The sequence below is a fragment of the Pinus tabuliformis genome, chromosome Q (assembly GCF_031772625.1).
Source record: "Pinus tabuliformis cultivar Carrire ecotype Pingquan chromosome Q, CPIR1, whole genome shotgun sequence".
In the NCBI taxonomy this organism is placed as follows: domain Eukaryota; kingdom Viridiplantae; phylum Streptophyta; class Pinopsida; order Pinales; family Pinaceae; genus Pinus; species Pinus tabuliformis.
In genome coordinates, this window is record NC_142296.1 from 32,836,234 (window position 1) to 32,852,834 (window position 16,601).

The 16,601-nt window shown below is 37.8% G+C and overlaps 1 pseudogene; it reads left to right on the plus strand.

Moving 5' to 3' along the window:
• Positions 1-2,724, plus strand: part of LOC149218132 (putative glutamate carboxypeptidase LAMP1) — a 33,944-nt pseudogene extending 31,220 nt beyond the window's left edge.
• The last annotated feature ends 13,877 nt before the right edge of the window (positions 2,725-16,601 follow it).

A 16,601-nucleotide genomic window follows, 5' to 3' on the forward strand; every position in this document is an offset into this window, starting at 1 on the left:
TACTCATTGTACCAAGAGAAGAGTCTATATCGATGGGTAAGTTTAACTAGTCTCTAGTAATAGTAATATTACTACTACTAAATATTTGTTTAATTATGGATTAGCTGTAGGTGTCCTGTTCCCTTTACTCTTTTAAATTCCCCACAAAGTTCACTTTGAAATATATATATATATATCCAGATTAATCCAAAAAGTTCTGAAAATTTTACTATCTCCAGATTAATCCAAAAAAGTTCTGAAAATTTTACTATCTCCAGATTAATCCAAAAAAGTTCTGAAAATTTTACTACTTTTCTGAGATATATGCTATTTATCAACCAATAAAAATTGCAGATTGGATCCACGGAATGGGTGGAGCAGAACTATGATTTACTGTTCTCATCAGCCGTGGCATATCTCAATGTTGATGAGGCTGTCAAGGGCCCGGGGTTTAAACTTCAATCAACACCCCAACTTGACGATTTTATTCAGGATATAGCTAAAGAGGTCAGTTGGATATTTTATTCAAGTGGGTCTATTCTACTTTCCACTGTCAGTAAAATACTGATCGTTATACTTTGAATTGATTATTATACTCTGATTTGCAAAGGTGGAAGATCCAGACAATCCTGGAAAGACAATCTATGAATCATGGGCTTCTTCCAGCCAAGATTCCCGTCCTCCTGTAAGTGTTCATGTTTTGTTTCATTACCTTATCCTTCAATTAATGATATGATAAGTAAGATTACATCTCACTGGTTTTAAATTAATATGATTAATCTGATTCTGATTAATCTTGGCTTCTTCCACCCAAGATTCCCATCGTTCTGTAAGTCCTCATGTTTTGTTTCATGACTTTATGCTTCAATTAACGATAAGGATAAGTAAGATTACATCTCATTGGTTTTAAATCAATATGATTAATCTGATTCCCTATCAGAAGGAAATTTGGCAAATATTAAGTACCACACAGTAAGTCAATGATTAGTTTTGGTTTACTCTCTTTTCATCTGGTCAAATTGAATATCACATTATTCTCATCGGATTTGACTGCATGGTGCTTAATATTTGCCCATAAAAATCGGGTATTGCGGTAAATTGCCAATAAAAATTGGGTATTGCTGTAAAGAGCTTACTAAATTTCCATCTCAGATTAAAAGGTTAGGTGGAGGGGGATCCGATTATGCCCCATTTGTGCAGCATGCCGGAATTCCAGGCACTGACTTCACCTTTGGAGAAGGTAAAGAAATCACAGTCATAGAATACAGGAAATTGAAATTAAATACAAATAGAGAGATCAACAAGTTATTGTACTTATTTCTACAATGTATTGATGATAAACTTTCCGGCATATCATTCTTTGTATGATGATTACATGTGGATGGCAAAATATGGCAACCCGCATTTTCATAGGCATGTTGCACGTAAGTACATTGTCAACGTTCCATACATTGCCCTCTGGCAAGGAATATCAGCCATGCACAAGTTGTGTGGATCCAAAGGCTTACAGGTTGCAGTAACATACATCCCACAGCACAACCTGTAAAGTCTTAGTATCTGTGCAATTTGTTCATGGCAGACATCCCTGGCCCCTTTGAAGATGGTCGGAGAGTTAAATTTAATGATTATAATCAAACATTTGATTTTCTACCTATTGTCCAGTGGGAGCAATGTGGGGTCTAACAGCGCTCAAGCTAGCGGATGCAAAGGTTCTCCCTTTCAACTATACAACGTATGCCGACAATCTGCAGGTAGGAAAGATGTTGGATTAGTTTAAATGAAGACTTTGTCTTTTTTATAAACAAATATATTAAAAAACCAGCAAAAATTCATGTTAAGTTTTTCATTTTAAATAAATAAAATCTAAACCTAACATAAATTCATCTGCTGTTCTGAACATAAATGGCAGCAAAGTGTTTGTTAACTCTTTTCTAATTGATAGTAGGAAGTTTTGTTCAGTCTAATTCTAATTGATACCATATGCTATAAATCAACTGCTTATACTTGGCAAATTAGTATCAGAAGATGCAAATTTTGAAAATCCATTGAAAATTCTTTGACATATTTGGCCTGTAATTCAGACAGTTGTATGTGGATACATTAGAATCACAGTTAAGCTCTGCCGATGCACCTTGCTTCGTGTCTACAAATCCATTGCATAAGTCCATTGCTGAGCTCAGAAAAGCTGCGTTGCAGATTAAGAAAAAAGCACAGGTTTGGTTTCTTCTTCAAAACCCCTGCAAGAGATATAAAGGCCTTTAAATTTTTGGATGGTAATTGATTAGGTACAACTTTATAATGCTCTAAATTCAGGAACTGGAGGCTCTTGAGGATGAAAGTGCAGAGCTGAGGAGCTTGAATGACCATCTTGTAATGGCAGAGCGTGCATTTACAGACGCAGATGGGCTGCCTGGTTCGCCTTGGTATAAGCACTTGGTAAAGGACATATGTTCAAAATATATGATTGCTGTGTTTGTGATGTTTCTTAAATGCAAGGTTATTAAAACAGAGTTGCACATATGTTTGGCTCGCATGCAGGTATATGGGCCGTCTAAAATCAACAAGTATGGGACAACAGCGTTTCCTGGTATAAGTGACTTGCTTGCGCTTGTAGCAGGTGATGAGGCCAATCATAGTGGTGATGGGTGGGCTGGTGTACAGCACCAAATATGGAGGGTGTCAAGAGCAATCAACCATGTAGCTCTGGTCATTCATGGGGAGCTCAGTTGATTTGGTCATTTTCAAGCTGTTATGAGTTGAGTCTCTATTCAAAATGTTCCGAGGGGGGTAAACAAAGGCAATGGCACATGAGATGCCATAAGGCCAGTGGGATTGATACCATAAGGCCCATCATCATGTTAGCTTAGGAACTAACAAAATGAGAGTAAAACTGTATCTCTGGTTTTCGATAAATCATCAGGTTAGATGGGGCACTGGGGCAAACAAGATCAGAGTAAAACTATGTCTCTAGTTTTCCTTATGTATGGTTTAGTACGTCATAAACAAGAAAGCTATTAAAATTGTAATCAGCATATTATAAGGTTACAATAATTAGAATCCAGCTAACGATCTTGTGTTGTCATTTTGTAATATCCCAGCATTATCATCATAAATATATTGCCTTGTTTTCCCCGACAACCAACAATCAGAATATTAATTTATGATGGAGAGAGATTTTTACATATGCAAAACAATTATTATGGTTGCAAGTGACTTGCTTAAATTATTTCTCACAAAAAGGATCCGCTACTACCTAACATTTTTACGCCGTAAGGCGTTTCCCTCTGAAATCAACTCCCCCAATTGCCACCATGTCCTTGTTTGAGCCATCAGATTAGATGTTAGACGATTGAAACGTTCCAGACCGTTGGATGTAGTTTAGGTTAGTTTTTTATATTTTTTCGGCACAGTTTTTCTCACTGCTTCAAATCGCCGCACAGTTTTTCTCGCTGCTTCAAATCTCCCTGAGCAGGCAGCGTCTCTGGGCATCCGACTCTAGGAGCTTGGAGCTTGATGAGCTTTTATCTCCAGTGAGGGTTTTGCAGGCAAAGTTCTCAATGGATCTTCAGGGCTTCAAATTTCCTCCATCGGAAGAGAAATCCTGCATCGATCAGAAGAAATTTCCTGCGTTTTATGAAGGAAAATCCCCTTACAGACAGAGGACGGACTGGATTATGAACGAAAATGCCAGATTCAGATCCTCCAACTGTGGAGAGAATGAATTCATTTGTTTTGCATTCCACCCGCGAAGTTTGCTCGGATGCGGCCATTTTCCGCAGTGCTGTTTCAGTAGTCAGTAACTTTGTTTGGGTCCTGTTTGATGGTCTGGCGGTGGATCAGAAATGTTTACAGGTAAAAAGCTTTAGTTTTATCTTTCAGCTGGTTCTCCGCTCTTATTTCTTTGTTCTTCGTGACTGTAGGCATTCAAGCCCTATCATAAACCCTAATCAGTTTTCCTGTATTTGAAATGCAACGCAGGACGTTGGGACCCCGAGCTGGCTCAACCTGCTTGGTAGGGCGACGTGTCTACAGTGGCGGAGTTTCCTTACGGGTAAGAACTTGCCATAGTTTGAGGGGAAATTTAAAGCGTGGCTCCAATGCGACCCAATGGTGGAGCTTTTGCCAGAGTTTCCTCATCTCCAACTGTGGAGAGAATGACTTCATTTGTTTTCCATTCCACCCGCGAAGGTTGCTCTGATGCGGCCATTTTCGCAGTGCTGTTTCGGTGGTCGGTAACTCTGTTTGGGTCCCGTTTGATGGTCTGTCGGTGGATCAGAAATGTTTACAGGTAAAAAGCTTTGGTTTTATCTTTCAGCTGGTTCTCTGCTCTTATTTCCTTGTTCTGCTCTTATTTCCTTGTTCTTCGTGACTGTAGGCGTTCAAGCCCTATCAGATACCCTAATCAGTTTTCTTGTATTTGAAATGCAACGCAGGACGTTGGGACCCGGAGCTGGCTCAACCTGCTTGGTAGGGCGACGTGTCTACAGTGGCGGAGTTTCCAGTTATGGGTAAGAACTTGCCCTGGTTGGAGGGGAAACTTAAAGCGTGGCTATGGCTCTCTGCATCTATGGGATGCCTGTTTCGTAGCCAAAAAGCTCAATTTAGAAGAGGGTTAGAGCTTTTAATGGGTTTTTTCCCAAATGTAAATAAATTTTGCTATGACGATGTGATTATCATTTCAGATATTACCCAGAGCTTATTCTGCTCTGAAATTATGTAGTTTCCTGTTATTCTCTTTTGTGACGATGAAGGTTTATAGAGTTGTGCCGGTTAATTATTTTGCGGTTTGATATGGCTACCATGGCCAGCAGTCGACGGCACCATTTGCTTAAATTTGTTTTTGAATCTTTGCTAAATATGTATACCCAGTTCGGGGTTTGCGTCTTCGGTTATATCTTCAGAAAATAATGTGATGTATACTCAATTCCTTGCTTACTCGTGTTTGCCCGTATGTTATATCGTTTACATATTTCAAGGAGTTGTCTACGTTATAAAGAGTTATAAATCTTCGATTTGGATATGTGGTATCGGCCAACCTGATCTCCGTTTAATAATTGCAGCTTGTTTACCAGTTACATACGTTTAACATTACCTACTGTATGTTCTTTTCCTTTTTAATTGCGGGGTCTGCTACCCAGTGTCATTATAGCCTGGCCTCCTCAGTTTCCAAGTTTCTTCCGGGAGCTTATGATCCACTCCCAACCTCCAGGGTTCATCATTTTGTGCTGTTATTTCCGCCTATGGAAGATTGGGTCGAGCTGCAGAGGCAGAGAAGATGTTTGAAAAGATGGTTAATGCAGGTGTGGAGCTAGATGTTTTTGTTTATGGTGCCTTGATAAATGCATTTGCTAAAGCTGGATGTGTGGAAGAAGCTGTACGTTACTTTCAAATAATGCAAAATGCTGGTTTTGCAGGGAACTCTGTGGTGTATAGTTCTTTGATTAAGGTTTATAGTAAACGTGGTTTTTTGAAGGAAGCACAAGAAACGTACAAACGCATACAGAAATTGGGTGTTGAACCAGATGCCTTTTTATCAGGCTGTATGCTTGACCTTTATGCTCGCACTGATATGGTGACTGAAGCACAAGAAGTATTCAAAGTCTTGAAGGAAAAGCAGCAGGCAAATGAATTTTCTTTTTCCATGATTTTGTCCTTATAAAAAAAGAATGGAAGGCTTAATGAAGCCACTGAAATTGCAAAGGAAATGTTAGAATCAGGATTTCTTACTAACGTTCTTTCTTTTAATAGCGTCATTAGCCTGTTCATTGCAGATGGAAGATTGAGAGAGGCTGCTGAAGTTTTTCATCAAATGTTAAAACTAAAGGCTTCACCCAATGAGAATACATACAAAACACTGGGCATTCTTCTGAAGAGAGGAGGCATTCCAAGGGATACAGTAGAGCAGCTCGATGTTGCACGTAAAAGTGGGCTTCCACATGGTATTCAGGCCTTGCGAATGACAATATTTTCTGCAGTGGGGATGCATGCTGAAGTTTTGGAAGCTTGTGATGAACTGAGAGCTTCTGGGTTGGATTTTGATGTGTCTTCTTACAATGTTGTTATATATGCACTTGGTAGTGCTGGGAGGATTAATGAAGCTTACAACATGTTCATGATCATGCAAGCCAAAGGTCTTGAACCAGATACAATTACTTATGCAAGTATGACAATTAGCTATGGGAAGCTAGGGTTGGTAGACGGTGTTAGGAGAATGTTTTACAAAATGAAACAGAAGGGTTTTCAGCCAAACGAATTCATGTTCAAGGCAGTTATAGATGCCTATAAAAGTGCTGGGAAGTTTGCTTTAGCCAGATTTGTTACCCAGGAGAGGGAGTTCATGCATCAGTTGCAAGATCATGGTCACATTATATAAGATTATGCAGATCTGGTTTCGAGCTCGATTTCATGTGCACAACTTTTAAAGGGAAGCTGGTTTGTAAAATTGTAACAGTTTATTTATTTTTTGGGAAATTTAAATCTATGCTCCTTGTATAGCTTCCACATGGTATTCAGGCCTTGAGAATGACAATCTTTTCTACAGTGGGGATGCATGCTGAAGCTTTGGAAGCTTGTGATGAACTGAGAGCTTCTGGGTTGGATTTTGATGTGTCTTCTTACAATGCTGTTATATATGCACTTGGTAGTGCTGGGAGGATTAATGAAGCTTACAACATGTTCATGATCATGCAAGCCAAAGGTCTTGAACCAGATACAATTACTTATGCAAGTATGACAATTAGCTATGTGAAGCTAGGGTTGGTAGACGGTGTTAGGAGAATGTTTTACAAAATGAAACAGAAGGGTTTTCAGCCAAACGAATTCATGTTCAAGGCAGTTATAGATGCCTATAAAAGTGTTGGGAAGTTTGCTTTAGCCAGATTTGTTACCGAGGAGAGGGAGTTCATGCATCAGTTGCAAGATCATGGTCACATTATATAAGATTATGCAGATCTGGTTTCGAGCTCGATTTCATGTGCAAAGCTTTTAAAAGGAAGCTGGCATACCCTGTATTCATGCTGTTGTGTCTTTTAACATTTTGTCAAATTGTAACAGGTTATTTTTTTTGGGAAATTTAAATCTATGCTCCTTGTATAGAGAAATTGTGGATAAAAGGGTACTAGTAGTTCTTTTAGTGTATAACAAAAATGCAAATAAAAAGACATTGGTCATTCCCTTCTCCAATATAAATTAAGACTTTGAAAACAGAGGAGGGCACCCCAAAATCCTGAAGCTTGACAGTGGTATCCGAGATTCTCAAAAAATTCTGTGAGATTTTCTCAAAATCATTTTAGAATTTCTATTTTTTTTTTCGAGCAAAATTGTGATCTGTTTAGACTACACGATTGAGGAGATGCATTATCTATTGAAACTACAATTTTTCCCTGACGACCCAGTTCTCATCGGAATATGGTGAAAAAAATTAATGTGTTTAAATCATTTTTTCGTTTCAGAAATAAAATAGTGATTTCAAATTCTCATAATTTTCTACGCGATTTCAATTATAAACTGGCTAAACATCCTAACACCCAAATTAATCTCCTGAGTGGATCATTCAACACAGAGAAGCAATCTAACTTTCGCTTGTAACACAAGTGATACTTAAAGAAGTGGTGGATGTGAATGCTCAGAAAATGGGAAAACAACATATGAGATCACTAGCCGGTCATCCCTTTAAGTCAAGAACATATGCCTTTTCTATTACGTTACCAGATTGAACTTTTGTTCAAGGCTCTGTCTCACTGTTGCACCAATGGAAAGTAGAGCAGACTACTGGTCGACCAGGGCCCAGCATAGATCCATGCAAACGAAAGGCAGAGACATGTGACTGTGATACTAGCCACAACCTCACATAAATAAATACATGCCCAAGCAAGCCTGACAGAGAGCAACTCCATTGAATTAATATATGAGTTAAGGGTATCATGGTTCAGAACAACATAATGTTCAAATGTGAAGCCAATGAAATAATATAAGATGACCCTGCTCCTTTCTTACTAATTTTCTCTTTATAAACTAGCCATTTGGAACTTTGATGTTACACATTCAAATTCTAGTATCATCCACCTAATTCTAGTATCATCCACCTGTTTAATTCTCATGTTGGGGCATCTGCAATATTTGACGACATAATGCCTTTAGAAGCACATAGTTTGTTTGACTACCTGTCCACTAGTTAGTTTGTCTATGCTCATTATGGTAAATTCGATCTTACACCTTGAACAGGCTTTACTTGTAGTTTACTAAATCCAATGGCTAGTTTTTTGGGTATCCGACACTTGATTAATTCTCACCTCGGGCAATCTTTGACAACATAATGGCCTCTAGAAGCTCATAGAATCCAATTTTTAACATATTTTCACTCTTTTTATCACTAGGAGTGCTTAATTCAAACAATAGTGAGACCATTTGGATGTTAGAAACCTAATGCTAATTTTCTATTTGTCCCCAACCTAATGAATATTAATATTGGTGATAGCATATCTTTAAAATGAACATATTGAGTTAATTTCCCTTATATAAAGGTCTTCCTTATTTATTCATAATCTTTGAATTTCAATTACATCATTATTCTCATCCTTTGTCAAATGTTCATCAAGCAATGTCAGAAGACAGTATTGGCATCCATCAAGGACCTTAGGATAAACCTTATGAACTGAAAGCACTTGGTAATATGAATAGATGATCTAGCCATTTGTTGATGATAACAAATAAACACCGGTAAAGAAACAAAATTGCATAAAAATTTGACTTCTTTCTTCTATGTTGTTGTTTCTTATGTCATTTGCATAAAATTTTGACTTCTTTCTTCTATGCTATTGTTTTTTATATCATTGCCTTACGGCGTTTCCTTTGCAACATGTGATGCAAATGCTAGTTTATTCTATTATGTTATCCAATGTCGTTGTGAAATGTTACATCACTGATTAAATATATGGATGATTAAATATTATAATGAAGAGATGTGAAATCTGATAATATAAAAAATTAATCCAAACATCATATACAAACGCACTAATCAAATTTTAATTTGTATGAATACTGTTATAAGATATAAGTCGATTTTTCGATGAATAACAGATTTTAAAAATTACAATAATTGCACTGTCACAAGTTGGCGTTTCCAAAAAGGAGAAAATCTCATACAAAAAATGGTGCATCCACAATATAAAAATGCACTGATGCGTTATGTTATATAAAAGTACCGTGACGACATCATTTTGCATGACCGATGCCTTTTTGGAAAACAATAGCACTGTGGCGTTTATTTCTTCAAACACCAATATTGCTTGCAATTAACACCTTGGTGCATTATAATTCTTAACGCACTAGTGCTTTCATAGAACTAACACCCCGGTCTTACAAAATATTATTTTTAGCCTCGATGCATTATTAAAATTAACAACACCGGTCCTTTTATATAACAAATCCATCGGTGTGTTAATCTAAGTGATACGCATTGGCGTTGTAAGTTTAAACAAAAACACCAGGATTGCAATTATTTTTTGCATGCCCAGGTGTCATTCTTTACACGAACACTCCAGGCCTTTTTATTTATTAGCACAAGTACATTATAAAATGTAACAACACAGGTCCTTTTATATAACTAACACACCAGGGCATTTATACGAACTATATGCATCGGCGCTGAAAGTTTAAACAAAAGCACCTGCATAACAATTTTTTTTGTGTGCCCTAGTGTCGTTCCTTACACGAACGCATTGTGGTTGTTGTTGTTTTTTTTTAGCACCGGTGCGGTATATATTATGCACCAATGTTCTTTGGATTCAACACCTCGGTGCTTTTAGTTATATATGCAACCCGATGCATTTAAATATGTAGTGCTTCAGTGCTACTTGTTCCATAAAGCGGTATCGCCCAGTTTTTCCAGCTGTGATGAAGTTCTGTTAAAATCTCCGCTAAAACATCTGCTATCAAAAACATATGTTTTAGTGGATGTTTTTTTGACAATTTTTTCCAATTTTACTAACACTAAAACCCTCTGTTATAACCTCCGCTAGAGGGCATTTTCCTTGTAGTTATTGTAGTATCCTTTCAAGTTGGAGCTTGATAAAGAACAAGTTGTAGCCTATAGAAAATTTAAGGGAGTTGGAGCCTCCTTGCATGTTGTAGCTTGCAGAAAAAATGAGGTAACAACTCCTCGTAGGTTGGAGCCTACAAAAAATTAGATGTAATAAGGGAATACAAGCTTGCCTTTGCATCACAACAATAACAAATCATGGTTTTCTCCCTTTATGGGTTTCCACTTATATCTGGTGTCCATGTGTTGATGTTATGTGCTAATGTGATGTTTTGAATTACTTATTACTTGTTGTTCATGTATTCAATTTGTTGGTCATTATGTGTTAAGCTACTCATTTAAAAGTTTAGTTAATGAGTTGTAAAGAAAGTAAATGAATGTCCACGAATGTACTAAATTGATTCATCCCCATTCTCAATTTAGTCAAGTTTTTATCAATATGGCATGGGGGTGATTCACTGAAAGATAGATTTGGTTCAGCCCAATCTATGGTCGGGTGGTATGTGAAAGTCCTTGACTTGGTTGGTTTTATGCATATGCTATTATGTGTTGTTTATTATTGAGATAAATGAGCACATGTATCAGTTATTGTGTAGATTTTATGACTGGTTTGTCATGGATCCATCTTAGTTAAATGTTGGTTATAGGCATGGTTAAATGACGTGCTCTTGTTATGGATCTTGTCCATGATTCGATAAGTTGTTAAACGATTATATGAATGTATGAGCTAACAAGTGTTGTTGTAGCTAGCTTGAGATGGTAGCGAGCCTTCTTGATGTTTCTCTAGTGAAACTAATGAGACAATGATCAAATATGCATTCATGACCTATAACTACTATGTTTACCATATGTTTGTCTAAATGTTTATCATGTGATTGACATGTTTGGGCAAGATGTGAGCTTAAGTATAGGTTATGCATACTTGTGTTTATCTTAGACTAGATTCTGGAAAGTTTTGGGAAGTGGCCTATAAGCTAGCCCTGAAAATCAGGAACTTAATATGTGGCCACAAGCACAAAACTTAATATTTTCAGATATAGCCGCATGGAAGGTGCCTTGTGTGTGCGACTGGGCTGTAAACTCAAGAAAAGGAAATTTCTTGCTCAGGGAAGGATCACTAGTGGGTGTTGTTTGACATCTGGGTGATTAGGTGTCCCTGAGAGGTTGCAGTAAAGTTTAAAGAAGCCCCACTTCTATAGCTGGAACTTAGTTATTGGGTCATGCATATTAACTCTTAGCTCATGTTTTACCTTGGAGAGCTTGTAAAAGTGGGTAAATGTGGGGTGGGGTGTTACAATTAGGCACATAAAAGTGGCAGGGGAATTTTTAAGTCTAAAGGGGACCACTACAAACTTGTAATATCCATGCCTTGTTTGAAAGGTTGTCTTATGGATATCTTCCTCCTTGATGCACACTTGATGATATCCTAATCTCATATCAATTTTGGAGAAGACCGTCGCTCCTCTCAATTGAATGAATAAATCATCAATCCACAACAATGGATATCTATTTTTTAAGGTGACTTTATTCAATTGCTTGTAATTAATTCTAATATGAGCATGCCATCCTTTTTCATTACAAATAATATAGGTGCTCCCCACAAAGACACACTTGGTATTATGTATTTCTTATCGAGCATCTACTTTAATTGTAATTTTAGTTCCACCAACTCAGGAGCACTCATCGTATATGGTGCCTTGGATGTTGGTGCTGCTCGTGGCATTAACTCGATAGAAAAGTATATCTCCTTATGGGGGGAAAAACCAAAGATGTTTGGAGGAAATATATCCTAGTATTGTTGTAGGACATGATATCTATTCAAAACCTCATTATCCTTTTTCCCTGTGTTGTTTTTAGTTTTCGCATCACTAGAAATGTGTACGACAAATAGGATACACCCTTTTTAGTGGCTATGCTTAGCTTGCATAGTTGTGATCATTCTTACTGAAGTAGGTTTTCTTTTGCCTTATAACATTCTTCTTTCCCCAACCTCGTCTAGGCATTCAATATCCTTCTCGTAGCAATCTACTTCTGTCCGATGGGAATACAACTAATCCATGCCCAACAACATGTTATATGCACCCAAAGGAAGCGTTAGGTAAAATTGACTTGGGGTTGAGTCAAGGTTGACCTAGTTAAATAGTAGTGGTTTTGGGCACATGGTATAGTGTACCCATGGTATTATGGTCCATGGTATTGCATGAAATGGAGCCTATAAAAGGTTGGGAATACTTCATTGTAAACGGGCCTAGAGGTGAGTGGTGAAGGCTCACTTGGCCAGATTAGCCAGGGTTTTGACCAATGATAATGAGATCTCATTAGGTTGGGTTTTTCCCCAGATTTGGGGTTTTCCTAGATAAATATTATGTGTATAATATTTATGTGTATTGTTGCTGGTTATTTTATTATTCCTCTCTGTAAATCTCGGTAAATCTCAGTAATAATTTATCTCTTTGCCGTAAATTTCCTAACAACTGGTATTAGAGCTAAGTTGGCTTCAGAAGGACGTTTTTTGTTGCCAAGGGTTTGTATTGGCGTGGTAGATAGAGAGATAATTAAGTTTTGCTTGCAGATTTGGATCAAAAGACATAGATTGTGAAGCAAAGCTGCACACTATTGGGTCATAAGAGATTTAGTGGACGAGGAGGATATGTGCATGTGGATTAATTAGTTGATGAACCATGTACCTGAAAAGAAATCCTAGATAACTGGTGGTTACATCGGCTGGTGACCCATGTAATTCTGTAGATGGGTTCTTTTTATATGGACATTGATGTCATATGTACAAAGACAGCAACAAGGGTAAACAATTTTTTTATTATTTTAATGGAGTGAAATTTTTAATTTGCATGTAAATGGGCATATTGTTGTAAGACCTGGTAAGGCATGCGTACCCCTGGGTAATTACCGGTAAAGTCTGGGTTAGACCTAGGTAACAGGGGGATGTCAGATTAGCAAATCCCGGTAAAAAACTTTGAAGGTGGTAAGGGCTAGAGTGAGCAAGATTATCTCACTTAGCAGGTTTTGGCTGGATTTAGTCAAAGCACCCCAAGTCAAGTTTAAAGGGGGAATTATTATGTAAAATTGACTTGGGGTTTGAGTCAAGGTTGACCTGGTTAAATAGTAGTGGTTTTGGGCACATGGTATATTGTACCCATTTTATGGTCCATGGTATTGCATGAAATGGAGCCTATAAAAGGTTGGGAATACTTCATTGTAAGACAAGCCTAGAGGTGAGTGGTGAAGGCTCACTTGGACAGATTATCTAGGGTTTTGGCCAATGATAATGAGATCTCATTAGGTTGGGTTTTTCCCCGATTTTGGGTTTTCCTAGATAAATATTATGTGTATAATATTTGTGTGTATTGTTGCTTGTTATTTTATTATTCCTCTCTGTAAATCTTAGTAATAATTTATCTCTCTGCCGTAAATTTCTTAACAAGAAGCAAATTAAGGTTTGATATTATTGGCATGCCATTAAGTTCAATTGTGCATGATTTAACTGACTGGCTTACTCTTGTTTTTTCCCCTGTAGCTAGTGGAACCACCCATTCTTCTACATGCATTTCTTTATCTAGACGACAATGTTCCACAAGTTCAACATTGATATAGCTATAATTACAACTAGGGTCAATTAAAATGGAGATAATTTGATTACAAATATTACCTTCCATCTCAATGATGGAAGCTTGATGGTCGACCTGTTTGTTGTCCACGAATGCATATATATTGGGTATACTCTATGCTACATCTCCAACAGTACGAGCTTCCTATGCACCATGGCTCTAACAGAGCCATCGCGGTCGTTGTCATTATAGAAGCTTCAAGTCCATATGTAAGTTAATATGTCAAAGGTTGACATTTCGAATCTCACTGATGTCTCTTTTGGAAGAGGAATATATCCAATAGGGAATGGCCTTGTTTTCTTTGTTCCTAGAAGGATGGGATCCACGTGGATGTTGATAAAGTCGATTTTTTATTTTTTTTTGGTGTGTGGCAGCAATAGCTAGAGTTTTGAAAGCTAGTGTTGTGCATGGGTCGACATCCATTGATGGTTGGAGTGATATGTAGAGCACCATTGGCAAATCAACATCGAGGATATGGAGAAGCCTAATAATGGTGAAAACTGGAGTGGTCTATAATCAAGGATTTTGGTAGATCTAAGAGAGCATGAAGAAAAATGGGAAATGTGTGAAGGCATGATGATGTGCTAAGATAATAATAAAGAAAAAAAAACATTATAATGAAGTCATTTTTTTTTTCATGTAAATGGGCATACTACTGTAAGTGCTGGTAAGACATGCATACCCCTGTGAAATTGCTGGTAAAGTCTTGTGTTAGACCTAGGTGATAGGGGGCATGTCAGGTTAACAAATACCCTAGATATAAAATTTGAGGGGGGTAAGAGCTAGAGTGAGTAGAGTTGCCTGACTTTGGATGGTTTGGTTGGATTTAGTCAAGGAAACCCTAAGTCAAGGTTTAAGGGCGGATTGTTAGGTAAACATGACTTAGGGAAAGAGTCAAAGTTGATTGGGTCAATATTAATGGTTTTGGGCCCTAGATTTTTTGGTTGCCCATGGTAATTTACCCATGGATTGCATGCAATGAAGCCTTTAAAAGGTTTGGAAGGCTTCATTGTAATGGTACCACGGAAGTGAGCAGTGAAGGCTTACTTTGCCAGGGTTTTGGCCATGGATTAATGGAATTACATTGGCTAGGCCCTAAAATTCAGGAACTTAATCTGTGGCCACAAGCACAAAACTTAGTATATTCGGCTATAGTGCATGAAAGGTGCCTTGTGCATGCGGATGGGCTGTAAACTCAAGAAAAAGGAAAGTTCCCGCTCAGGGAAGGATCACTAGTGGGTGTTGTCTGACATCTGGGTGATCAGGTGTCCCTGAGAGGTTGCATTAAAGTTTAAAGATAGTAAGCCCTACTTCCATAGTTGGAACTTGGTTGTTGGGTCATGCATATTAACTCTTAGCTCATGTTTAACTTGGAGAGCTTGTAAAAGTGGGTAAATGTGGGGTGGGGTGTTACAATTAGGCACATAAAAGTGGCAGGGGCATTTGTAAGTCTAAAGGGGACCACTACAAACTCGTAATATCCATGCCTTGTTTGAAAGGTTGTCTTATGGATACCTTCCTCCTTGATGCACACTTGATGATATCCTGATCTTAGATAAATTTTGGAGAAGACCATCGCTCCTCTCAATTGAACGAATAAATCATCAATCCACAACAATGGGTATCAGTTTTTTAAGGTGACTTTATTCAATTTCTTGTAATCAATTCATAATATGAGCATGACATCCTTTTTCTTTACAAATAATACTGGTGCTCCCCACAAAGACACACTTGGTATTATGTATTCCTTATCGAGCATCTACTTTAATTGTAATTTTAGTTCTACCAACTAAGGAGCACTCATTGTATATGGTGCCTTGGATGTTGGTGCTGCTCGTGGCATCAACTTGATAGAAAAGTATATCTACTTATGAGGGGGAAAACCAAAGATGTTTGGAGGAAATACATCCTAGTATTGTTGTAGAGCTTGATATATATTCAAAACCTCATTGTCCTCTTTCCCTGTATTGTTGTTAGCTTCTGCATCATCAGAAATGTGTACGACAAATTAGATACACCCTTTTCAGTGGCTATGCTTAGCTTGCATAGTTGTGATCATTCTTACTGAAGTAGGTTTTATTTTGCCTTATAACATTCTTCTTTCCCCAACCTCGTCTAGGCATTCAATATCCTTCTCGTAGCAATCTACTTTTGTCCGATGGGAATACAACCAATCCATGCCCAACAACATGTTATACACACCCACAGGAAGCAAATTAAGGTTTGCTACTATTGGCATGCCATTAAGTTCAAATGTGCATGATTTAACCCATTGGCTTACTCTTGTTTTTTTCCCTGTAGCTAGTTGAACCAGCCATTCTTCTACATGCATTTCTTTATCTAGACAACAATGTTCCACAAGTTCAACACTGATATAGTTATAATTACAGCTAGGGTCAATTAAAATGGAAATAATTTGATTACAAATATTACCTTCCATCTCAATGATGGAATCTTGATGGTCGACCTGTTTTTTGTCCACGAATGCATATATCTTGGGTATACTCTGTGCTGCATCTCCAATGGTATGAGCTTCCCGTGCACCATGGATCCAACAGAGCCATCGCGACCGTTGTCTTTATAAAAGCTTCAAGTCCATCTGTACGTGAATAGGTCAAAGGTTGACATTTCAAATCTCACTGATGTCTCTTTTGGAAGAGGGTGATGACCAATAGGGAATGGCCCTGTCTTCTTTGTTCCTATAAGGATTGGATCCACGTGGATGCTGATAAAGTTGATTTTTTTTTTTTTTTTTTTGTGGCAGCAATAGCTAGCATTCCCAAATCTAGTGTTGTGCATGGGTCGACATCCATGGATGGTTGGAGTGATATGTAGAGCATCATTGGCAGATCAACATCGAGGATATGGAGAAGCCTAGTAATAGTGAAAATTGGAGTGGTCTATAATCAAGGGTTTTGGTAGATCTAAGAGAGCATGAAGAAAAATGGGCAATGTGT